The sequence below is a fragment of the Dasypus novemcinctus genome, chromosome 12, assembly GCF_030445035.2.
Source record: "Dasypus novemcinctus isolate mDasNov1 chromosome 12, mDasNov1.1.hap2, whole genome shotgun sequence".
Lineage (NCBI taxonomy): Eukaryota > Metazoa > Chordata > Mammalia > Cingulata > Dasypodidae > Dasypus > Dasypus novemcinctus.
In genome coordinates, this window is record NC_080684.1 from 31,651,106 (window position 1) to 31,676,302 (window position 25,197).

The following is a 25,197-nucleotide window of genomic DNA, read 5'->3' on the forward strand; positions in this document are numbered from 1 at the left end:
TTCAGTTACGGTGCGGCCCAACTGAATTAGGTTAGGCTTTAATCCAGGTTACCTGAGTCCTTTATAAGCAGAATGAAATTCAGACACAGGGGGGGAAAATCACAGGAAGAAGCCAGAAGTCAATGGAACCCAGAGGAGAAAGGAGAAGACATCACCATGTGCCTTGCCATGTGACAGAAAAGCCAAGGCCCAAGGGTCTCTAGCATCCAGCCCCAGAATGCTACAGTCTTGGGGAGAAAGCTTGCCTTGCTGATGCCTCGATTCTGGACTTCTCGTAGCCTCAAAACCATGAGCCGATAAATTCCTGTTGTTTAAGCCAACCCATTGTATGGTGTTCGTTTTAGCAGCCTGGAAACTCAGACACCAAGTAGGCAGAGCTGAAATTCTTAGACAATCATTATATTAATAAATGTACTTAAGTACTCTGGGACAGACTTCTTATTATTTAAACTAATGTATGACCAATTTTACACAAAATGTCCAGGATAAACAATACTGCATGGTGTCAAATACTCTGAGTCATGAACGGCCTTTTGCATCCTTCCTAGATTGCAGCCTCATTCTCTAGAGGCTTTCCTCCTTGCTAGGGGTCTTGACAGGCCACTTTAACAATATGTATGAAATTCATGTCACTCTTAAAGAAGAAATCAAATATTTTCAACATTTGAATCTCCCAAAAGAAGATTAATGTGTGTTAAACCACTAGCTCTCCAAGGGACTTAAGCTATAATCCCTAACAGGCATATGAAAATCAAAATATTCAGAAAAGGTTAAGGGTATCTGCTTGACATTTTGTAATATATAGCCATGGAGCTATGTTCCTGAATTCTGTGCCCCTTTGGATTTCTTCAAGGCCTGGCTTCTAGCAGTGGAAGTTTCCCATATCCTGCTTTGACATGTCCTTCTCCACAGGGCCAGACCTGACAACCAAGGGCCATCTTGGTTGCTAGCAGTTTCACTGGTGTTTTTGCCTTTTTCACTCAGACAGTGAAGGTCTGGGGTAACAGAGCCTGCTCTAAGTCCAGTATTTTAGAGGCCTAAGTGGTTTTTCTATGACAAAGAAACTGCTTCAAGATATTAAACATTCCGATGGGTTAGTTTGATTGATCTGATCATTTCCCAGAGGTCTTCAGAAATTGGTAAACAATTAATTAAACATCTCTCACCCAGGGAATTCAGGGTCAACTATTCCTCAAAGACCATTGATTCTCAACAATTCTAGAGAGAGCAACACAGAAAATTACAGAATAGCAATCATTTGTTATTTTTAATGAGTTCTAATATAATTCAAGTTCAAGTGTTGAAATATCTAGAAATGTAACAGACATATACAACACAATACATTAGAATATAACATAAGCAGAATAATTATTCTGGGCATGTACTCACACACTTAAGGCTGTTTCTTAGCCATATTTGTTTCTACTACCAAGTCACTGGTCTTATTCTGAAGAATATTTTTCTTCAGTATGATCTTATTTTTTCATTAAATTGACTGTAGCCTTTGCCAAAGTTGTATTTTATGCTTAACAAATCTCAAATTGTTGACACTTCAACTGAGTCTTTTCTGTAGACCATGCTATTTTTTTATATATTTTTATATATATTTTATTAGAGAAGTTGTAGGTTACAGAAAAACCATGCAGAAATAGAGTTCCCAAATATAAATTCACCCCAAATAAAAATTCTCAACCATTTAAGCATCAAATCCCCATTTCCTATCCCCTGGTAACCTGTATCCTAGTTACTGACTCAATCAATTTGCTTTTTCTAATTATTTCATGTCAGTGAGATCACACAATGTTTGTCCTTTTCTGTCTGGCTTATTTCACTCAGCATGATGTGCTTAAGGTTCACCTATGTTGTCGCATGTATCAGAACTTCATTTCTTTTCATGGCTGAGTAAAATCCCATTGTATATATATGCCACATTTTATTTATCCATTCTTTGCTATTTTCAATTAAAAAAATACTTTCTCCACAGTTGACATATCAGGTAAATGTGGAGAAAATTCTGCCAAGTAGAATACTCCATTTTAATTTTTTCTTATTGAAATATGTAAATATTTCAACCCAAATATTTTCACAGATATTGCCTTTCTATCCCATTCAGAGCAGCATTACTTGGAAGATATTTTTTACAAAGCAAAGCTAATTAAGTTGTCTTTATGATTTCTTTGAATGTTTCACGGAATTTTGATGCCACAAAATCTAAGCCTTCTCAATTTCATCCAATTGCAGTACAGAATATAAGTTTGTCCCCTTAAATATAGAAGCTCCATGTGACAGTTTGAAGTTCTTTTATGAAACCCAAAAAGAAACTAATACATTCCTGTGGGTGTGAAATCCTTTCAATTGGACTATGTCAGTGAGGCATGGCTCACAAAGCCAAAAGGTGGAAACAAGCTAATTGTCTTCAACACATGAATGGATCAACAAAAGGTAGTTTATATAATCAATGAATATTATCCAGTCATAAAAAGGAGTGAAGTTCTGACACATGTTATAACACAGATGAACCTTAATAATATTATGCTAAGTGAATGAGCCAACGCAAAAGGACAAATAATGTATGCTTCCGCTTTTATGAGATATCTAGAATAAGCAAATTTATTGAGAAAGAAAGTAGATTAAGGGTCACCAGAGACTGGGGGTAGGAGGAATGGGGAGTTCTTGCTTAATGGTTACAGTTTCTGTTTGGGGTGATCAAAACATTTTGGTAATAAATGGCAGTGGGGTAGCACAACATTGTAAATGTAATTTATTCCACTGAATTGTACACTCAAATTTAGTTAGAATGGCATATTTTGTTTAAATGTATGTTAACAAATAAAAATTAAAAAGTAATGCCCATCAATTAAATAAAAGGTAAATGAGACTTGTATCTTATAATAAATGACAAAACCACTGTATAAAGGACAATCAGACTATTTTCTGTATGCCTACTGCAAAATCAGTCTCTGTTTTCTACAAATAGCTCATAAAATGTCCCAGATTTCTTACTGGCTCTGTCCACCTAAGCCCTGGTGTCTTTGTGCATTTCACAGATAACTTTGCAGGCCATTGAATAACTGGTTGGCACATCAAGTGGCCGTCAAGGAAGACAGTGTCAAATACCTCTCCTACCATCATGTGCTACCTAACGTAGATGACTGTCCCTACCTGTTCCAAGTATGTACACTAGTTTTTAATCAGGGAGAACCAAACATGGTAGTCTTGAAATGGAGGCTAGTCGAGTAGCACCTATACAAGCTGTGAAGAAGAATGTTTATCACTAGTTGTCTTTCAGATTTAACCATGTATTAAAGTGAGAATACTACTAGACAAGACCAGGCCAGGAATGCCAAGTGAAGGTGTACCAGATGATCCCAGCTTATTTTAACGTAACCATTAATAATAATAATACTTTGTTAAAATTTGAAAAATCCGAGTCACATACTAAACCAAATTGGACACTGGAAAGCAGGCCTAAAACTGGGACTGCCCCAGGCAAGACATGATGGATCGCCATCCTACTCAATACCCACTTTAAACCTTTTATACTTTCTGCTTTCACCACAGAAAATATATAATCCATAGTAAGAACCAAATTCCCCAATTTAAAAACAACTCCTAACCAAATAAGGGGCATTTGTCAGGAATATACCCAAAATTGAGTAAGATGCCACTCAGGGTTGCATGAATAGAGAGCAAGTCTTATTTCTCAGTTTCATTGATTACATTTCTCCACTGAAGTATCTATTGGTTTGGGCTCTAAGGGAAGAATTTCAGGGTCCCTGTAGAGGATTAAATATTGTCCACCCAAAAGATATGTCCAAGTCCAAAGGCCCAGCATCTATGAATGTGGCCTTATTTGGGAAAATGGTCTTTGCAGATGTAATTTTTTTTAAAAGATTTATTTATTTATTTCTCTCCCCTCCCCCCGCCCCGGTTGTCTGTTCTCTGTGTCTATTTGCTGCATCTTGTTTCTTTGTCCACTTCTGTTGTTGTCAGCGGCACGGGAATCTGTGTTTCTTTTTGTTGCATCATCTTGTTGTGTCAGCTCTCCATGTGTGTGGCACCATTCCTGAGCAGGCTGCACTTTCTTTCGCGCTGGGCAGCTCTCCTTACAGAGGTGCACTCCTTGCGCATGGGGCTCCCCTACGCAGGGGACACCCCTGCATGGCAGGGCACTCCTTGTGCGCATCTGCACTGCACATGGGCCAGCTCCACACGGGTCAAGGAGGCCCAGGGTTTGAACCAAGGACCTCACATGTGGTAGACGGATGCCCTAACCACTGGGCCAAGTCCACCGCCCTGCAGATGTAATTAAGTAAAGAATCTCAAGACCATACTGAATGTGTCCTTATAAGAAGAGGGAAAACACAGACAGAAGAGGAGAAACCCAGGAGAGGAGGCCACATGAAGATGCAGGGGCAGATTGGAATTATACTGCCAAAAATTAAGTAATGCCTGAAGCCACCAGAAGCTGGAAGAAGCAAGAATTGAATCTCCCCTAGAGCCTTCAGCGGGAGCGTGGCCCCACTGACACCTTGATTTTAGATTTCTGGCTCCAGAACTGTGAGAGAATAAATTTCTGTTGTTTTAAGTGACCCAGTTTGTGGTAGTTTGTTACAGCCACCCTGGCAAACAAATCAATCCTTTTTTTTTTTAATCTTTTTTTTAAGGTTTTTATTTATTTATTTATTTATTTCTCTCCCCCCACCCCACCCCACCCCGGTTGTCTGTTCTCGGTGTCTATTTGCTGCGTCTTGTTTCTTTGTCCACTTCTGTTGTCATCAGCGGCACGGGAAGTGTGGGCGGCGCCATTCCTGGGCAGGCTGCATTTTCTTTTCACACTGGGCTGCTCTCCTTACAGGTGCACTCCTTGCACGTGGGACTCCCCTACGCGGGGGACACCCCTGCGTGGCAGGGCACTCCTTGTGTGCATCAGCACTGTGCATGGGCCAGCTCCACATGGGTCAAGGAGGCCCGGGGTTTGAACCGCAGACCTCCCATGTGGTAGACGGATGCCCTAACCACTGGGCCAAGTCCATTTCCTTCCACTTCTGTTGTTGTCAGCAGCACAGGAATCTGTGTCTCTTTTTGCTGCGTCATCTTGTGTCAGCTCTCTGTGTGTGCAGCGCCATTCCTGGGCAGGCTGCACTTTCTTTCACGCTGGGCAGCTCTCCTTATGGGTTGCACTCCCTTGCACGTGGGGCTCCCCTATGTGGGGGACACCCCTGCATGGCAGGGCACTCCTTGTGCGCATCAGCACTGCGCATGGCCAGCTCCACACGGGTCAAGGAGACCCAGTGTTTGAACCAAGGACCTCCCATGTGGTGGACGCCCTGTCCACTGGGCCAAGTCCACCGCCCAATCAATCCCTTTTCACTCTTCTTCGAGGAGAGGAAATGTTTGGTTGGTTGGTTGGCTGGTTGGCTCATTGGTCTGATTCCAGACCCTCACAGAGCCATGTTTTCTAGGTGGGAGTGGAAGGTGGAGCAAGATAAATATGCCTCTGTCTAGTGAAAATCTCTATCTGATTCATTTTCCTTTGGCACTGGTGGTTGTGAATTTTAACCCTTCCAGTGGCAAATTACAAGATTTGGATTTGGGCTTAACAAATGGCAATATTTAGCCCTCTAAACCACACAAAATGCACTTTGCATATGGTCCAGTAAGCTTACTAAGGTCTGCATTGTGCTTTGGGGCCAAAGATTCAGTCAAAGAATTGAATCAATTCAAATATATACATATTGAGTGTTTTCTTATGTGCTAGATATGTTCTAGATCCCGGGAATTCAACCTGAATAAGACAATCTTGATCCCTGCCCTCACAGAGGAAACAAGGGTGAGATATAGTCAGAAAATTAAATCTCTTATTATATTTCAGAATGATCGGCGCTATGATATGTTATTTATAGAGTGCAGGTAAAGCCTATTAGAACTATGCTTATCTAAAACTTACAGGATGGGAAAAGATTTCCTAGGGAAAGTAATAAATGATGAAAGATGCAAATGGATTACTTGAGTATGGTGATTGGAATGCACTTCAGAGGGAAGGGGCACTCTTGGGAAGAACCAGGATTTTTTTCTGTTGGATTGCTTTTTGTAATTTTACATAATTGCTCTTTTTATCTATTAATTCCCTCCTCTAGTAGTTTTTTATTATTATTAACTTTTTTAAAAAATACATAAATCACACAAAATCAAATTGGTTTTTTTTTTTAAGTTTATTTGGTTGATAATTTTCTAGCTTCTAACCTTGAATTTATTTTTGTCACATTTTTTTCTCATAAAAGCGCTACATACCACATTGGTTGTAATCCAGATAAAGATGTATAGTGTTAACCAATCCAATGTCCACAGAGGGTGGCCATGGTGGCTGCTGGGTGTGGGGAATGGGAGGAAAAGATGAGATGTGGAGGCGTTTTCGGGACTTGGAGTTGTCCTGGGTGGTGCTTCACAGACAACTACAGGACATTGTAGATCCCCCAGGGCCCATGGATGGAACGTGGGAGAGTGTGGGCTATGATGTAGACCATTGACTATGGGGGTACAGCAATGCCCAGAGTTTTACTTACCAGGTGCAATGGATGTGTCACGATGATGGGAGAGAGTGTTGCTGTGGGGGGAGTGGGGGATGGGGGCGGTGGGTTGAATGGGACCTCATATTTTTTAATGTAATATTTTTTTTAATGAATTTTTTAAAAAAAAGATGTATAGTGGTCATGTTATGTCCATTTCCAATTTAAGGTTCAGTTTTCTTTTTGACCCCACAATTATTCCAAAAACTGTTCTTTGTTCTCATAGTGGTTAGGTTTTTTTTATTATTTCCCTTTTATTTTAAGTTTCTAACTTGCACCACATTGTGGTAAGAGAATGTGGCCTGTACAATTTCTTCTTTGGAGAATTGATGGAGGGGTTTTTTAATTTTTATTTTTATATTTACCATTATTTTCAATTTTTGTGTGTCACTTTATTTTTGTGTGTCTCTTATAAAAGAAATTTATGACTATACCTCACTCTCTGGCCCTGCCATTTATTTATTATGTTTTCTTGTTTTGTTTTTTTTTTCTTTGCCTTCATAACCTTTGCTGGATTGATTGAGCTCTTTGTTGTTGTTCCTCTTTTTCTTCTACAAGTTCAGAAAATCTATAAATGAGTTAGCATTCCATCCAGCTGCATGGAGTAGAAACTCCAAAATAAACAGCTTAAAGATACAAGGGTATCTTTTTTCCAGGTAAAAGAAGTCTAGGGAAAGACAGTCCAGAGATACTATGGAGAGTTCATGGTCCTCATGAACCCAGCCATCTCTTCTCTTTCTCCTCCACCACTCTTAGAACACTCATTCTCAAGGTCACAAGGCAACTGCTAGGGCTCCTGCCATCATGTCCAAATTCCAAGCAGTAAGAAGAAAGATGGGAGAAGGGCAAAAAGGCCTGTGTTAGTTCTCTTCAAGATGCCTTTCCTGACATTTCACACAGCACTTCCATTTATATTTAGTCACTTGGCCACTACTAACTGCAAGAGTGGCTGGGAATAAAGAAAAAAAAAAAGGTAAAATTTTTAAAAATTTAAAAACAGTGGCTGGGAAATGTTGTCTTTTAACTAGCAATATTATCTCCCTAACTAAAAACTCTAGTACAAAGGAAAAAAGTGAGAATGGTGACTGAATAGCCACAATCTATATGCTATATCCATTCTAATAGTAAATATATTTAAATCTCTAACAAATCTATTAAATCTATTTTCCTATGAGTATAAATAGTTAATAAATATTCATGACTTCCCCACCCCCCCCAAAATTGAGCCCCTTTTCATGTATAATTTACCACTCTTCCCATTCAGTCTCTCCAGATTTTAATAAAATTATCATAATTTTATTTCAGATATTAATTTTTTTATTATACTTCTATTTTTAAAATCATTTTTTACAAATTTTTTTAGACTTAACTATACTTTCTTTCTGTTGGTTTCTCTGCTCACCAATATTTCTTGTATAGCATGCTCCCTTCTCTTAATATTTTATTGTCTGTAGACCAACTTTTTCAGAAAAAAACATATAGTGGTATATTTCTGGAGCGCTTTACTTTGTCCTCATCATATTTAATTGGCTACAGAATTCTAGTTTCAACATCAGCAGGCTCAGACCATTGTCCGTTAGCTTCCAGTGTAGCAGATCTATACCCGATACCAATCTGACTTGTTTTCTTTTGTGACTTTTTTTTCCTGGAAATTAGTAAGATTTTTCTCATTACCCCTGAAATTCAGAAATTCCACCTAGCTGTGTTTAGGTATGGGTGTCCTCTTTCACTACTGCTACCTAGCCCTCAGTAGGCACCTTGGACCTCGTCTTAAATATACATTTCCGGGAAGCGGACTTGGCCCAGTGGTTAGGGAGTCCGTCTCCCACATGGGAGGTCCGCGGTTCAAACCCTGGGCCTCCTTGACCCGTGTGGAGCTGGCCCATGCGCAGTGCTGATGCACGCAAGGAATGCCGCGCCACACAGGGTGTCCCCCACGTAGAGGTGTTCCCCATAGGGGAGCCCCACGCGCAAGGAGTGCGCCCCTTAAGGAGAGCCGCCCAGCGCGAAAGAAAGTGCAGCCTGCCCAGGAATGGCGCCGCCCACACGGAGAGCTGACACAAGATGACGCAAAAAAAAAAAAAAGGAAACACAGATTCCCGGTGCCACTGATAAGGATAGAAGCAGTCACAGAAAAACACACAGCGAATGGACACAGAGAGCAGACAACTGGGGGGAGGGGGAAGGGGAGAGAAATAAATAAAAATAAATATATCTTTAAAAATAAATAAATAAATAAAAGTTAGATCCCATTTTTTAAATATATATATGTTTTCCTAAAGGAAATGTCCTTCTGTTAATTTTTGACTATGACTTCTTCTCCTGGACCACCACAGATCTCCACAAGAGGCTCCTGGAGAAGAGCAGAACACACACTCTGCACAGGTGTGTTGGATCCCCCGGGAAAGAGGAGAACATGGCCTTTAGCCAGCCACACCTACCCACACCCAGTCTCTCTTTCTAAACTCTGTAATCGTTTTTGGTTGTTGTTTTTTTTTAAGATTTATTTTTTATTTATTTCTCTCCCCTTCCACCTCTTCCCCCCCCCACCCCCCCCCCCACACACACACACCGTTGTCTGCTCTCTGTGTCCATTCACTGTGTGTTCTTCTGTGCCCGCTGGCATTGTTGTCAGCAGCACCGGGAATCTTTGTCTCCTTTTGTTGCATCATCTTGCTGCGTCAGCTCTCCAAGTGTGCTGCACCACTCCTGGACAGGCTGCGCTTTTTTCACACGGGGCAGTTCTCCTTGTGGAACACATTCCTTGTGCGTGGGGCGCCCCCCTTGCAGGGGACACCCCTGCGTGGCATGACACTCCTTGTGCACGTCAGTACTGCGCATGGGCCAGCTCGCCACAAGGGTCAGGAGGCCCTGGGTTTGAATGGCAGACCTCCTATATGGTAGGCGGACACTCTGTCAGTTGAGCCAAATCCTCTTCCCTGTAATCGTTCTAAGTCACTCCTGCCCAATGGTGATGATAGGCCACAAATGTCATGCATGGGGTTCCCTCAACATGGAAAGAAACACTAGGAATGCAAGAAAACTGATCCCTCTCCCCACAACATATGAACAAAGAGATAATAACAAACCAATAACAAAAGAAGACAAATGGAATAAACAAATGATCCATAGGAGAGAAAATACAAGAGACTAATAATCCTATCAAGGATGTCCAAACACACTGGTAACCAGGGAATTGAAAATTAAATAACAATAAAGGAGACTTCCGGCAAGATGGTGGCTGAGTGAGCTTGCCTTGCCGTCTCTCCTGGGAAGAGGCAGCTGGGCACCGCTGGAGGTTCTCCGGGACCAGGCTTTTTCAGGATTTTTTCAGGGCAGGAAGTGTCTGGACATCGATTTGGTGGGAAGGTAACGGAAAGGACTGGTCTTTAAGATATAAATTGAGACTTTTCAGGAGGGGGAGGCAAGATGGCGGCTGAGTGAACTTCCCGGTTACTAGCTCCTGGGGGGAATTGGCTGGGAGGCGTCGGAGACTCTTTGGGACCGGCTGTTTCGGGATTTTTCCTGGTCCGGAGGTGTCTGGACATCGATTTGGAGGGAAGGTAACAGAGAGGATCCATCTGTGAAATATACACGGAGATCCCAGCTACGTGTGGAGGATTCCCTCCTTGGGTAGGTGGAGCCGAGGCAGCTAGCACCGCGCGGAGCCCCGGCGGGCAGCGGCCAGGGTAGCCGAGTCCGGCCGAGCCCGGCTGAGCCGCGGCGGGCGGAGGGGCGGAGCCCAGCTGAGCTCAACCGAGCCCAGCCGCGCCGCGCCGGGCGGCGAGCGGGAGAGCCGAGCCGCGCTGCGCTGCACCGGGCGGCAGGCGGGAAAGCCGAGCCCAGCCGAGCCCAGCCGAGCCGCGGCGGGCGGCGGGCGGGGGACCAGAGCCCAGCTGAGCCCAGCCGAGCCTGGCGGCGGGGTTTCTGTTCTTTGGTTTTTTTTGTTGTTGTTGTTGTTGTTGTTCTTTTTTTTTTTTTTTCAATCCTCTCTTTCTTGTCCCCAATATTCTTCTTATACTATTTTACCTTAACAATACAATAGGTCCTACAGGAAATACCTCACATTTGCTGGGTTTCCTCACCCTCCACTGCCTCATTTCTCTGTGAATAGATTTAGCCTATCTACACTATCCCCTTTCCCCTACAACTTGATATCCTCCACCATCTGCTATCTCTCCTATATTCCATCTCCCTTTCTTTGATCCATAAAGTGTCTAACTCTTAATTTCTAATACCTTTGTTTAGTTTTCCATCTGGTATTCGTCCCTGAAACTATTACCTTTCTTTTCTCTTTCCCTATCTCACGAAAACAATAGCCTCTTAGTACGTACCACATTCCTCCCATATTCAGTCGTCTACCATATTCAGAAGTCCAAAATCAAGATGTCAACAAGGTCATGCTCTCTCCTAAACCTGTAGTGTTCTAGGTTGCTGGCATGGTCCATCACATAGTCATCTGTCTCCTTTCTCCTCTTGTGGCTTCTACTGACTGCTGTGTCCAATTGCCTCTGCTTATAATGTCTCCAGTAATATTGGATTAAGGCCCACCCTGATTCAGTATGGCCTTAACATATTTAAAGATTCTAAAAAAAAAAAAAGATTCTATTTACAAATGAGTTCACACCCATAGGACTGGAAGTTAGGACTTGTATAGGTAGGGAATACAATCCAATCTACCACCATGACCAACAAACAAGAGTAAAAATTTTTTTTAATTTAAAAAAACTGTTGATGCTGATGGAGTTGGTCAAGGAGCTTGAGCTCAGCTAGTTGGTCTACACTAAGGAAAATGAGTGAGATCAAGAGACATGAATGAAAGAATGGAAAAGATTGGAAAAATCAAGGGAAAATGAGACATTCCTGTAAGATAGAAGGGAAGACATAGTGAGAATGGTAACAGAGGAGAGTGGGAAAGACCAGACAGTGTTCAAGAGTGGGATATTGACATTTCAGATCCTCAGGTAGAGTAATTAGTGGTGGTGACCTCACAGAGAGTTTGGCCATGGTCGTGAGTGCTGAAATAGAAAAGTCACTGGCGTGAAGATGGTCAAGTGCTGTGAGCTAACGTGTAGTTAGTGCATCCAAATAGATAATGAAATCACAGAGCATGAGGTCAGAACATAGAATCAAGATGAATACTTTGAACCAAATGCCAAAGACTTTGATGAATGTGGGGGACTTACCAAGCCAGTAGGTAATAACAACTGAAACACAAATGAGGGGTTAGCCCAGCCTTTTTGAATCTCCCAGTACAGTTATCCTCTGATTGGATGTCTGAGACATCCAGCAAATTCCAGCTTGCTATGAACAGGACTGTACAGAGCAGGACCTGACTAATACAGAGGGGGTCAGAAAGAGACTGCAGAAGGAAGTCAGGCATGTGGAAGACAAAGTTAACTAACCTAGAAGAGGATGAAAAAAACAGGAGAAGGTGGGTGATTTAGCAAGTTTGTTCCCTGGGCTAATGTGACTTGTGGAAGGAAGGAAGTAGAAAGTAAGCAGATAGAGCAGGGAAAGCTTCAGCGTTCTAACTGGAACTTTGGATTGGTTTGATACCTCTTCATACTCTCTAATTGTGTTACACAAAAGATTCAGATTATGCAGACAGGTAAGGTATACGCAGGGCAGGTACATAATGCATACTCAGAGAATACTGATCATTGTCATTGTATTAGTCAGTCAAAGGGGTGCTGATGCAAAATACCAGAAACTGGTTGGTTTTTATAAAGGGTATTTATTTGGGGTAGGAGCTTACAGATACCAGGCCATAAAGCATAAGTTACTTCCCTCACCAAAGTCTATTTGGAGCAAGATGGCTGCCAACATCTGTGAGGGTTCAGGATTCCTGAGTTCCCATGTTCCTGGGGTTTGCTTTTCTCTTGGTTCAACATTCCTTTCTTCCTGGAGCTTCCTTCTCTTTCCTCTGGGAGCTTACTTTCCAGGGCTCCAGCTTAAGTCTTCAGCATCAAACTCCAACATCAAAACTCCGATATCAGAAAACCCTCAATTCTATTCTTTGCCATGCCTTTTATCTGTGAGTCCCTACCCCTTGGTTGGTGGGGACTCAACGTCCTAATTATAACTCAGTCATCCCCAGGTTCAGATCAGATTACAAGCATAATCCAATACCTATTTTTAGAATTCATAACCATATCAAACTGCTACAGTCAGGTATCCCTGAAAAACCCTAGAGGAAAGGAGGGAGGCATAGGAATCCTTTTTAAGCGCTACCACTACCCTAGGAAAGGTGATATTTACCACCTCACTCAATCACCAGAGTTTGTTTCCCTGTATTCAAAGCAGGGATATGAGTCTCTCAAACCCACAGTCCATGCATTATTCTGCTAGGGTATGAAGCAGGACCTCTACCTCAGTGAAATGACCCACCCCTATTCCCATCTTCTCTCCTCCAGCCATGACAGCCTTTAATGAGATCACTATCATTCTCCACGTCTGTCCTAATTCTCAGGGACTTGGGAAGCTTGTCAGGACAAACCACAGTGTTCTCTATGAGAAAGCCAAGCCTGAAGTGGAGAGGTGTTTCTCAGAATCTCCTTTTTACTGCCTCTTCCTCTCCATCGCTGAGGGCTCTCTCTCTTCCCATTCCATCCCCCATGTCTCTCCCACTCACTTTCATTTCTTGTCTTCCTAACTCTCCTTGCCTGAGTCTCTGTCTCTTTTTATGTTTCTGCTCATCCACACTTCCCATCACTCAGCCCCAATCCAAACTCTGCTTATGTTTTTAACTTGGGCTTCATTCAAACCTTTTCTTTTATTAGCTCCCACGGTGGAAAGGAGGGAGGGCAGGAGGGAGGGAAAAGGGAGTCTCCAATCAAGTGCTTCTTGGGCTCAAGTGGAGTTTCTGCAACCCTGATACACTAACTATGTGAGCAACATCCTTCTCAGTGAGTCCTCTGGTATGTGGAGACACACACATGTGCTCACAAACAAACACATGCACATACTTAGGGTATTTCCCCCTACTCACTCAACACCAGCATTCCAGACCCCTAGGAGCCTGACTAAATCCTGAGACTCCCAAGCCTAATCTCCACTCCTGGAGAAACTTATAGTTGTGGTGGTCATGATGGTAGAAACACTTTAAATCATCTAATGTATATGCAATCATGTTGATTTTTACATTCTAAATTACTTTTGAAATGTTAGTTATTGTATTCCCCGTGAATATCCCGCAACACAAACATGTATGTTCAGGTCAGAATATATCCTACAAAGACACACACACACTGGCTTGTATGCCCAGTAAGAAAGTCCCAGTAGAGCTTCTTGGCAGACATGAACAAACATGTCTTTTCAGGCTCAACAGAGCATCATTTTAGGGAGTCCTGAGATAGAGTATATTCTGGTTCTATGTCATACTAAACAAAGATTCCCTACCTGGGTGTGGTAGTTTGCTATTGTTTATGAATTCCAAAAATAGATTTTGGATTATGTTTGTGAACTGGTCTGCTCCTCTGGGCATATTAGATTATATTGGATGCAGAGATTTCACTTTTACTTGATTAAATAATGATTAAAGCTTTGATTGGACCACATCAGTAGGACGTTGAGTCCCTGCCCCCTTGTTGGGCAGGGACTCACAGAGAAAACCACCTGGCAGGGGAGGGAGGCTGGAGTTTTTTGAGCTGGGGCCCTGGGAAGTAAACATGCAGGAAAAAAACACAGAGGAATAGAGACAGCTCCATAAACACAGCAGAGGCGAGCCGTTAGACTGATAGTCTATAGCTGCCCTTGTGGAGAGAGCAGAGCAGCTGAGCCTGGAGAGAAATGAGCCCCAGGAGGGAGACGAGACTTATCCCAGCCTACAGCTGATATTGGAAGAAGCTGGGACCACAGAGTCTTAAGAAGAAGAGGAAGCCTGAATGCTTACAAACATCAGCACCTGTTTTGCCCCAACACATGGCAATAAACTTTGGTGAGGCAAGTAACTTATGCTTTATGGCCTGGTAACTGTAAGCTCCTACCCCAAATAAATACCCTTCATAAAATCCAACAGATTTCTGGTACTTTGATTCAGCACCCCTTTGGCTGACTAATACAGTGGGCTACCCAGGTCTCTAGTAGTTCATAAAAGTGATAATGTGGGATTCCCTTAGCCATCTACAATGTTTCAAAAATCCTAACAATAATCAAAAATATAACTAATAAGGATGCATAAAAATATTTATATAAAAAATACCTCTTCATTTTAAATTGTATAAAATTAATGTTATAAAATGAAATAGCTTACATGGATCAAATTATAAATATTTTGGTTACTAATAAATACTGTAACTAGTTATTACTTATTTAACGGGGTGTCTAGTAATACAGACCTTAAGATTTCAAAAAGCATCTTCTGGGAAATAGATGTGGCTCAACCAGTTGGGCTCCTGTCTACCAGGAGGTCCAGAGTTCGATGTTTAGGGCCTCCTGGTGAGGACGAGCTGGCCCACACAGTGAGCTGGCCCATGCAGAATGCCAGCCCACAGAGAACTGAGGCCTGACACAGGAAAGCCACCCTGCATGGGTGCCACCCCTTGCAGGAGTGCCAGTCAACATGGAGAGAGCTGGTCCAGCAAGATAATGCAACAAGAGACACAGAGGAGAGAAAATAAGAAGACACAGCAGAACAGGGGAGCTGAGGTGGCACAAGAGAGTAACCACCTCTCTCCCACTCTGGAAGGTCCCAGGATTGGTTCCCAGAGACACCTAATAAAAATACAAGCAGACACAGAAGAACACACAGCAAACACACAGAGAGGAGATAACAGGGGTATTGTGGGGGGGGGGGGGGAATGGTAGTCATAAATAAAACAAATCTTTTTTTAAAAAGTATCTTCTAGGGAAACGGACTTGGCCCAGTGGTTAGGGCGTCTGTCTACCACATGGGAGGTCTGCGGTTCAAACCCCGGGCCTCTGTGACCCATGTGCAGCTGGCCCATGCGCAGTGCTGATGTGCGCAAAGAGTGCCGTGCCACGCAGGGGTGTCCCCCATGTAGGGGAGCCCCACGCGCAAGGAGTGCGCCCCGTAAGGAGAGGCGTGAAAGAAAGTGCAGCCTGCCCAGGAATGGCACAGCCCACACTTCCCGTGCCGCTGACGACAACAGAAGCGGACAAAGAAACAAGACGCAGCAAATAGACACAGAGAACAGACAACCGGGGGAGGGGGGGAATTAAATAAATAAATAAATCTTTAGGGGAAAAAAAAAGTGTCTTCTAATGTCTACAGAGAAGAGTGTCACCTCTAAGTAGATTTTTTATTATGGTTGAAATCACTTTGTACCACTTTGCTTTTAAAAGATTTTCTAGATTTATTTATATCAAAGTTCATTTTAAGGCAAAGTTGCTAGAGAAAACGAGAAAAACTCAATGTATCAGGAACTTATAAGTGGAGGGATTTTCCAGGCATTCATGTAATTACTTAGACTCAATATACAAGAAAAAAATCAATGAACTAGTAAGGGAAATGCACAAACCCACAACTTAGAGGATGGTTTTAACACACTTTATGCAACCCTAAAGCATTCTTTTAATTATGCAGTTGCAAGATAGGTAAGTAGGTACCCATTGGTGCCATCAGACCTTTTCTTTATGACTGGACAAAGGCTAGTTTATCTGTGACCTTCAACAGTCAGAGCAGATCCCTGAAGTGAAAGTGGGTAAATATGCACAGAGGCCAGCAAGGCTCCTAAGAAGAAAAGGATCAAGACACTGACCCTTCCCTGTGGGATTTAATAGCAGTACAGTCCCCTCTCGTTGACTGAGATTATCTCAACAGAGGTCTGTTGACAGAAAAGAACACCAGGGCCCCCTAAAGAGAATTGGTTTCAGCTCAGCTTGTGGCTGAGGTCAACAAATCCTCTAACCTAGAAACTCTGGCCTGGGTCTGGGTTTTGAGAACAGGCACAGGGCATGAGCTCAACAAACAGAGCCATGACCTTGGTGCCTGAGCCTGACCCTGTGGTGCCGGCTCTAGTCACCACCACACTGGCTGCCTCTCTAATGTAAGAACTTAAGCCAGGCAACTGCTAAATGAGTGGGCTAAAGGCTGGAAAGCGGGCCAAGTTACACATGGTGTGCTCTTGCCTGAAGTTAAAACTAAGAAGACTAGGACTTCCCAACTTGCCAAGAGGAAGGAGAGAGGTGCCAAAAACCATAAACTCACAAGGAAATGAGTAGGGGGAATATAATCCTAAATCCCAAAGCCAGAGCCCAAAGAGATGGGACTTGTCAAGAATTAAGCAGGTATTGAAATTTCCTCCATAGCAAACATGGAGGACTTGTCACCTAAGAAGTGGTAAAGCTGACTATAGCAGGTTTCTGAATTGATTTGGATCATGAAAAAGGAACCGTGTAATACAGTGGAAAGTGACTTGGATTCAATCAATCCAGGCGTACAGTGCCAGCTTCGCCATTTATTAGCTGAGTGGCCTCAGAGGATTTTCCAGGCAAAAGGAGCAGTCATACAAAGTCATGTCGGGAAAGAACACTAGCCTATCAGTGCTGAGAATCTAGAAATAATAAGTGTGCATGAGAATGAGGTATGGAAAGGAGAATTTTCTAGAAAAGAGTTAGGCTTATTTTAATACTCTTATTGTAAAATAAAATACAGATACAGAAAACCACCCAAAATAAATGTATAGCTTAATGCATTATTTTCAGGCCAATGCCCACATTGTCGAACTTAGCCAGTCACCTTAGAAGCCTGTCCAAGTGACCCATTCAAATCACAGCTTTCTCTCTCCCACCAAAAGTAACCCCTATCCCAATTTTTATCATTGTTTTCTTTTGTTTGTGCATTGTTTCATCACTGTATGGGCACTATAGTTTAGAATTCTGGCTTTTTAAAATGTGTAATGTTTTTTAAGTCCCTTTTAATCTAAAGGTTCCCCCTCCATCCCTTTCTTTTCCTTTCAATTTATCTATTGAAGATAGACATTTGACCTGAATAGTTTCTGATAGTCTGGATTTTGTTGATTCCATATTCATGATTAACTTCAACATGTTTCTCTCCTCTATATTTTCACCAAACTTAATGGCTGAATGCAGAGGCTGGATCAGACTGATGTTTGACCCTTCTGGGGTGATGTTGTGTTCTTTCACTAAGAGGTAGAGAGCATGCAACGTCAACAGTTGTTGATATCCAATGTCTAGATCCACTAATACATGGGGGTCTGTAAAGTGGTGATATTCTAACATTTCTTTTTCCTTTATTAGTTGGGATGCACCTATAAACAGATACTGCCCCTCATCTACTGTTTGGTTACACAGTGGTACAGCCGATATAGGAATAAGTTCAATTCTTTCCCTTCATTTAACAGTTTTAAAGATAATACATATGGGATCAAAGCCCCCTCTCAGTTAGAGGTGGAATGAGCATCACCATCCTAGAATCCTCAGGATTGGGGAATAAAATATGGACTAGGGTGGACTTACTGGTATTCTACTATAGACTTATTGGTATTCTAGCAATGGAAGAAATTATATCATTGATGTAGAAACAGTGGCCACTGGAGGTGCTGAAGTCAGAAAGAGGGAAAAAGAAGTGTAATATGGGGCATTTTCAGGACTTGGAATTGACCTGAATGACATTGCAATGACAGATACAGGCCACTATATATATATGGAGTGGGAGAGAGTGTAAACTACAATGTAAACTATAATCCATGCTTAGTGGCAATGGTCCAAAATGTGTTCATCAATTGCAATGAATGTACCACACTAATGAAAAAAGTTGTTCATGTGGGGAAAAGTGGGAGGTGTGGGGAGTGGGGCATATGGGAATCCCTTATATTTTTTTACATAATATTTTATATAATCTGTGTCCTTTAAAAATAAATAAAAAATATAACTTAAATTTTTAAATAAAGATAATAAAGTATTTCCTATCATCCTTCAAAGGTGACCAACTAGATTTTTAATATCAGTGAAAACTTATAAATTTAAACATTGGAAAGGTTTAAGCCAATTGCAATTATTACCTTGTTTAACATTCAAATTGTCCCATCTTTGGCAAGTGGAAGCCTCTTCAAGCTGGATCCCGAGTTCTTTTGGCATGATCTTTGTAGTTGCTTATAGCTTCTTCATCAACCAGTGTGACAAGATATTCCAGGTTCATATGGTACATTTCCTGTCCTAGACCTGGAATCAGTCATTTCTTCAAGAAGCCCAAATTTCATTTTGTGGCAAATGGAATTTCGAGACTTCAATCTGGGTGTCGGGGCTGCTCGTTATTATACACATCCATGTACCACTCACTCCCATACCTACCTACACATATACATGTATACCTATCTGTGTATATACATGTATACATATACACATATGTATTTTTAAGATTAAAACACCTCATGAGTTCATATTGATACTTCCAACTCAGATTCAGGATCACTGATTTTTTTCTTCACTCTTCTATATTACATTTACATCCGCTTTCTTCTACATCAAAAATCTTTCTGAAAGACACAGGGGATAACAGGCAGCAAAAATTACTCATGGACCCAGCAATTCCACTTCTATATATATGCCCCAAAGAATTAAATGCAGGGACTCAAACAGAATTTGCACATCAATGTTCATAGTGGCATTGTTCACAATTGCCAAAAGATGGGAGTCACCTATATATGGACACTCAAGGAGAACACAGGAGAAGATACACAGAGAAACAGAGAGAGTTCCACACACACGGAAGAGGAATGACTTTGATCCTGCAGCCCTGGGAAGAGAGAAGAACCATTCACCTGATAGTTTACAGCTGACCTTGGGAAGAGACCAGAGCAGCTGAGCCCAGAAAGATACGAACCCTCCAACATATAGCTGAGATGGGAAGAAGCTGGGCCCATGGAGCCTTAAGAGGAAGAGGAAGGGGAAGCAGAATTGGCTCAACAGATAGAGCAACCATCTACCACATGGGAGGTCCAGGGTTCAAACCCAGGGCCTCCTGACCCATGTGGTGAGCTGGCCCACATGCAGGGCTGATGTGCGCAAGGAATGCCGTGTCACGCAGGGGTATCCCCCATGTAGGGGAGCGCCACACACAAGGAGTGCACCCTGCAAGGAGAGCTGCCCTGCAAGAAAAAAAAGCACAGCCTGCCCAGGAGTGGCACTGCACACACAGAGAGCTGACACAACAAGATGACACAACAAAAAGAGACACAGATTCCCAGTGTTGCTCACAAAAAATGCAAGCAGACATAGAAAAACACACAGCAAATGGACACAGAAAGCAGATAATGGGGCAGGGGAAGGGGGAAGGGGAGAGAATTAAATTTAAAAATTTTTAATCTAAAAAAAGAGAGAGGAAGGCCCAACCTAGCAGACATCTCCCACCATCTTGCTTCAACATGTGGCAACAGACATTTGGTGAGGAAATACCTCTTACAGTACCTTAATTGGACTCTTTAGGGCCTTGTAACTATAAGCTTCTACCCCAAACAAATTTTTAAAAATTAATTAATAAAAAATATACATGACAGCTTATTTTTTGAGATTTCCTGATTCTGATTCTGTTTCCCTACTCCACCTTTACCTTTTCTTCTCTACATTTCATCTGTCTTGTCCCTCACCTGCTCAATTTTTATTCCATTCCCAGAAGATTATTCTCCCTGGAAGGGAGGCCTGATAGCTCCATTTCCACGGTTCCTAGGGCTAGACTGCTTCAGGCAGGCCCTTCAGATCTTACCCACCAATGGAATGAGAAAAAAACCTTCTCATTTCAGCAACTCTTCTCATATTGGACTACTATGATTTCCTGTGAGTAACTGTTGGGTATTTAGAGGTTTTCTGGCTCTTGGATTACCAGGTTTCCCATTGTTGCTCTCTGCTTTGTCCCTTATAGACAGCAATAGCACAAAGATCTTGTATCAGTGGGTGATCTGTCCTCATCCCCTTGTGTTCCAGGGTTTGTGAGAAATACTTGTTGCCTACTTTTGTTGTAAATGTTGTCCATTAATGTTATGTTTTGCTAGCTAGTTATTCTGTTCATAAGTGGGGTGTGACAGTATGAATTTGGTGAGTCCCAAAAAGAGAAGTATGATTTTGAAATAATCCATTCCTGTGGGTATGGCCTCTTTTGATGGAACTATGTCATTGAAGCATGAGCCAGCTGGGGTCTCCAAACTCTTGTTGGGTCTGACATAAACAGAGACACACACAAAGGAAAAGGAAGCTGCCATATTTGACCCAACCACGTGACAGAAAAATGACTCCAGGTTCTCCCATAGCTGAGCTCAAGGAGAGAAGTCCTGAAAGGCCCAAGATGCTGAGCCCCAGGGAGAAATGACTGACTGGCCCCAGCTGAATTCAAGAAGAAAGCAGAGTAAGTGGCCAGCAGGCCCACCATCTTGCCTGATAGCCATGCGGCAGAATGCTAGGATCAACAGTAGCTGACTTTGGTGAGAAAGCATCTCTGATGGTACCTTGATTTGGACATTTCACTGCCTTGAAACTGTAAGCATTGACTCCAGATAAAATTCCCATTATAAAAGCCAACCTATTTCTAGTACTTTACATCAGCAGCCCTTTGGCAAACTAAGACAGAAATTGGTACCAGGAGAGTGGGATGCTGATGCTTGCAATTACCAAAAATGTTGGAATAGCTTTATAAATGGGCAAGGAGTGCTTTTTGAAGGAATTGTGAGATACTTGATAGAGAGGGCCAAGATTGCTTTGAAGAGACTGTTGGTAGGAATATGGACCCTAGTGTTATTTCTGATGAGGCCTTAGAAATGATGAGTGTGACTGGAAGGAAAGTAATCCTTGCTTTAAAGTGCCAGAGAACTTGGCAAAATTGACTCCTGATGTTAGATGGAAGGCAGAATTTGAAAACAACAAACTTGGACATGTAGCTGAGGAGATTTCCAAATTAAATATGGAAAACGCAGTCTGGCTTCTCCTTGCAACTTACAGCAATATGCAAGAGGAAAGAGATATGCTGAGAACTAAGCTGCTAGGCAGAGAGAAATCAGAAATTGATAGCTTGGGAAATTCCAAGCTTCCAGAAAACAAGCCCCCAGAGAATAGTGCCCCATGTGAGGATAACTAAACTTGGAACTTATAAGTAAAGATTGGAAATGCAGTTATCCAGGAAGGACTTGTGGAAAGTTTTACTGTCTGATAGCTTGGACCCCTGTGAACTTAATGCTAAACCAGACAAGCTTTCTGTCAGATCTGTATGAAGGAAACCACTGTCAGCCTGGACTAAAAGGGACAAGAAGGGGAGAGGTTGAAGGAAAAACAGCTTCAAGAGGAAAATCATAGAAACTGAGTTCAGTATCTGGGACATCTTCTCAGACCAGGAGAGTGACCCCACCCATGTGTGTGGAAAGGGTGAGCTTACACCAGCTTTTGAAGAGGGTGGATTTTCCAGCCCCTTGTTTAGTGAGAGTTTGGCCACCCAAGGCTACAGAGAGGGTGAAATGCATTCCCCAGTGGTTGGGGAAAGTTAGGTCACCACCCCACTGTTCTGAGGGGGTTGGGCCTATATGCCAGAGACTGGGGAGAATGTTTCCACACCTCACCATACAAGAGGTTGAGGCTGTCCCCCCAGAGACTGGGGAAAGTGTGGCCATCCCCCAAATGTTCTTGGAGGGTGAGGTCTGGAGCTCCAGAGCCACCCAGATGCTTGAAGAGGGTGGAACCCAAAGTATGGGCATTGGGCAAGCACATGAAAAGGGTGAGGCCCAAGAGACCCCAAGGAGAAAAAGATGTAATTCTAAGGATGACTCTTAGACTTTGAAATTTAATGGAGTATGCCCTGCAGGTTTTCAGAACTGTTGGGACCCCTGATCCCTGTTTTCCTTCCAATTTCTCCTTACGGGAATGCAAATGTTGATCCTGTGACTGTCCTTCCTTGTATATGGCAAGCAAATAACTTGTTTTTCAAATTTCAGAGATCTACAGCCAGAGGGAAATTTTGCCCCAAAACAAACTACATGCCTATAACTGATTTTTATGAGATTTTGTACTTAGCATTTCTACTACAATGATTTAAGGTTTTTGAAATAATGTGATGTAATGAATTTATTTTGCATATGGAAGAAACATGTCTTTTTGGGATTCAGTGGGTGGAGTGTGACAGTCTGAAATTCTTTTATGAGTTCCAAAAAGAAAAAGATTATGTTTTTTTAAATAATCCATTCCTATGGGTGTGAGACTGTTTTGACTGGACTACATCAGTGAGGCATGTCTCAGGTTGGGTCTCCACCCTCCTGCTGGGTCTGATATAAATGCAGACACAGGAAAAGGAAGCTACCATTTTGATCTAGCCATTTGAGAGGGAGGATTCCAGGTCACCTACAGCTGCAGAAAAGACAGAAAAGCCCCAAGAGAATGAGAAGGGAGTCCCACAAAGAGACAAGCCCCAATACCTGGCTGCCCACAGCTGTAGGCAACCATCTACACATGGTAGATTCTGGAAGGGAAAGCAGAGACCTCAGCAGAGATCACCCACCATCTTGATTCACCATGTGGCAACATGCTGGGATCAATAGTAGATTACTTTGATTGAGAAAACGTCTCTGATGGGGCCTTGATTTGGACATTTCATGGTCTCAGAACTATAAGCTTTTATCCCAAATAAATCCCCTTTATAAAAGCCAACATATTTCTGATACTTTGCAATAGGAGCCCTGTGACAAACTAACACATGGAGATTCAGAAAAATTCAAAATCGATGGCACAGCTGCCCCAATTTTCTCAGAATCCCCTTAAAAATGGCTTTTTTTTTAATGCCATGGTAAAGAGGTTATAATTCATTCAGCAGATAATGGGCAAACTCACTTCTCTGGCTGTATGCAGATTCTATTCTTTACTTAGCTAAGTCCCAAAGAACTCCATCCAACTTCAAGAATATCCCTGAAAGAAATTGAAGAGTAGGCGGCGGACTTGGCCCAGTGGTTAGGGCGTCTGTCTATCACATGGGAGGTCCGCGGTTCAGACCCCGGGCCTCCTTGACCCATGTGGAGCTGGCCCATGCGCAGTGCTGGTGTGTGCAGGGAGTGCCCTGCCATGCAGGGGTGTCCCCAGCATAGGGGAGCTCCACACGCAAGGAGTGCGCCTCGTAGGGAGAGCCGCCCAGTGCGAAAGAAAGTGCAGCCTGCCCAGGAATGGTGCTGCACACACAGAGAGCTGACACAGCAAGATGACGCAACAAAAAGAAACACAGGTTCCCGTGCCACTGACAATAGCAGAAGTGGACAAAGAAGACACAGCAAATAGACACAGAGAACAGACAACCGGGGTGGGGGGGGGAGGGAGAGTAATAAATAAATAAATAAATAAATAAATAAATCTTTTTTTTTAAATTGAAGGGTAGCATAATTTTATATGCATTCTTTTTTTAAAGATTTATTTATTTATTCCCTCCCCTTGCAGCTTGTTCCTTTCTTTGCTGTCTCTTTTCTGTGTCCATTCACTGCATGTTTTTTCTGTATCGGCTTGTCTCTCTTTGTTGCGTCATCTTGCTGCACCAGCTCTTGGCGGTGCATGGACCATCAGCTCTCCGTGGTGCACAGGCCAGTTTGCCTTCACAAGGAGGCCCTAGGACGCAAACCCAGGGACTCCCATATGATAGGTGGGAGCCCAACTGATTGAGCCACAGCTGCTTCCCTGATATGCATTCTTGAAAACTCATTCTGGCAGGTTCACAGAGAAGAGAAAGAGAGATTGGAGGTGAGGATATCAGTTAGGAGGTTATCACCATAGTATAAAAAAGAGTTCCAGGGGCCTGGACTTGAGAAATTACAATGATGGCAGAGAGGAGGGCATGGAATTTATAGAACTGATATATCAGTGTTCCTAGCAACACAACATGCATGTTGCTTGGACACTTCCCTTACTAGGAAATGTACACCCTTCTATTTTCCAGTATCTCTGTGGGGAGCCACCTGCAATGAAATCTATTTACAGCCTCCAACAACATGGGCGGATTTCACAACTACCTCAGCCCTGCCCCTCCATTTCCTTCTTCTTCCTCCTTGTTTCTTTGTTCTCCCCTTCCCGCCACAACTCTGGTGACCACAGCAAGCACGCATGCGCAAGGCGCGAAACTCTGCAGACCCAGCACGAACTTTCAGCCAATCCCCTCCTTGGACGTCTGCCACCCGCAAGACCAGCCTACCACCTGTGGACACGTTCCCTCCCCTCAGTATAAATCCCCTTGTTCTACCCCCAATAAACGAGGCTTGATCAGAATCCTGTCTTGCCTCCATTCTTCTCGTACCCCTGCCCTCACTTCTTCCCACAGGTCCCTTGAATCTGCCCCCGCCGGTTCGGGCATATCTCTACTAAAAAAATCTATTTTTTTAAAGTGAATAAAATTTACCCCCTTATGCATAATCCAGCCACAATTACCAATTCATACTCATCTCCCACTGCTCCCTAGCACATCCCTTCTATAGGCTGAGGTAATATCTCCCCACTACTTTCACCAGCAATCTCCACAAATACCCACTCTCAACTCCCAGGCCCCCACCCCAGAAATTCTCTGCCTCCTCCTCCTTAAATTAACCGCCTTCTCTGCCTAATCCATGAAGCCTCCTCGCTCCTCCCACTGGTCTCCTTTCTTTTTTGCATTTTTTTTTTTGCATCTATATTCAATAGACCACAGATCACCTCTAAAGTG

General features: G+C 42.8%; 1 long non-coding RNA gene across 3 annotated transcripts in view; it reads right to left on the reverse strand.

The window, feature by feature from the left end:
• Positions 1 to 25,197, reverse strand: part of LOC131280571 (uncharacterized) — a 155,818-nt gene that overhangs the window by 57,283 nt on the left and 73,338 nt on the right. For 2 of the 3 annotated variants that reach the window (XR_009188208.2, XR_009188209.2), the window contains one exon: positions 18,470 to 19,030. The exons of the other annotated variant lie outside the window; for it this stretch is intronic. This is a non-coding gene — a long non-coding RNA (uncharacterized lncRNA). Of the gene's footprint in view, positions 1 to 18,469; positions 19,031 to 25,197 lie in introns of those variants that run through there. 3 annotated transcript variants of the gene reach the window in all.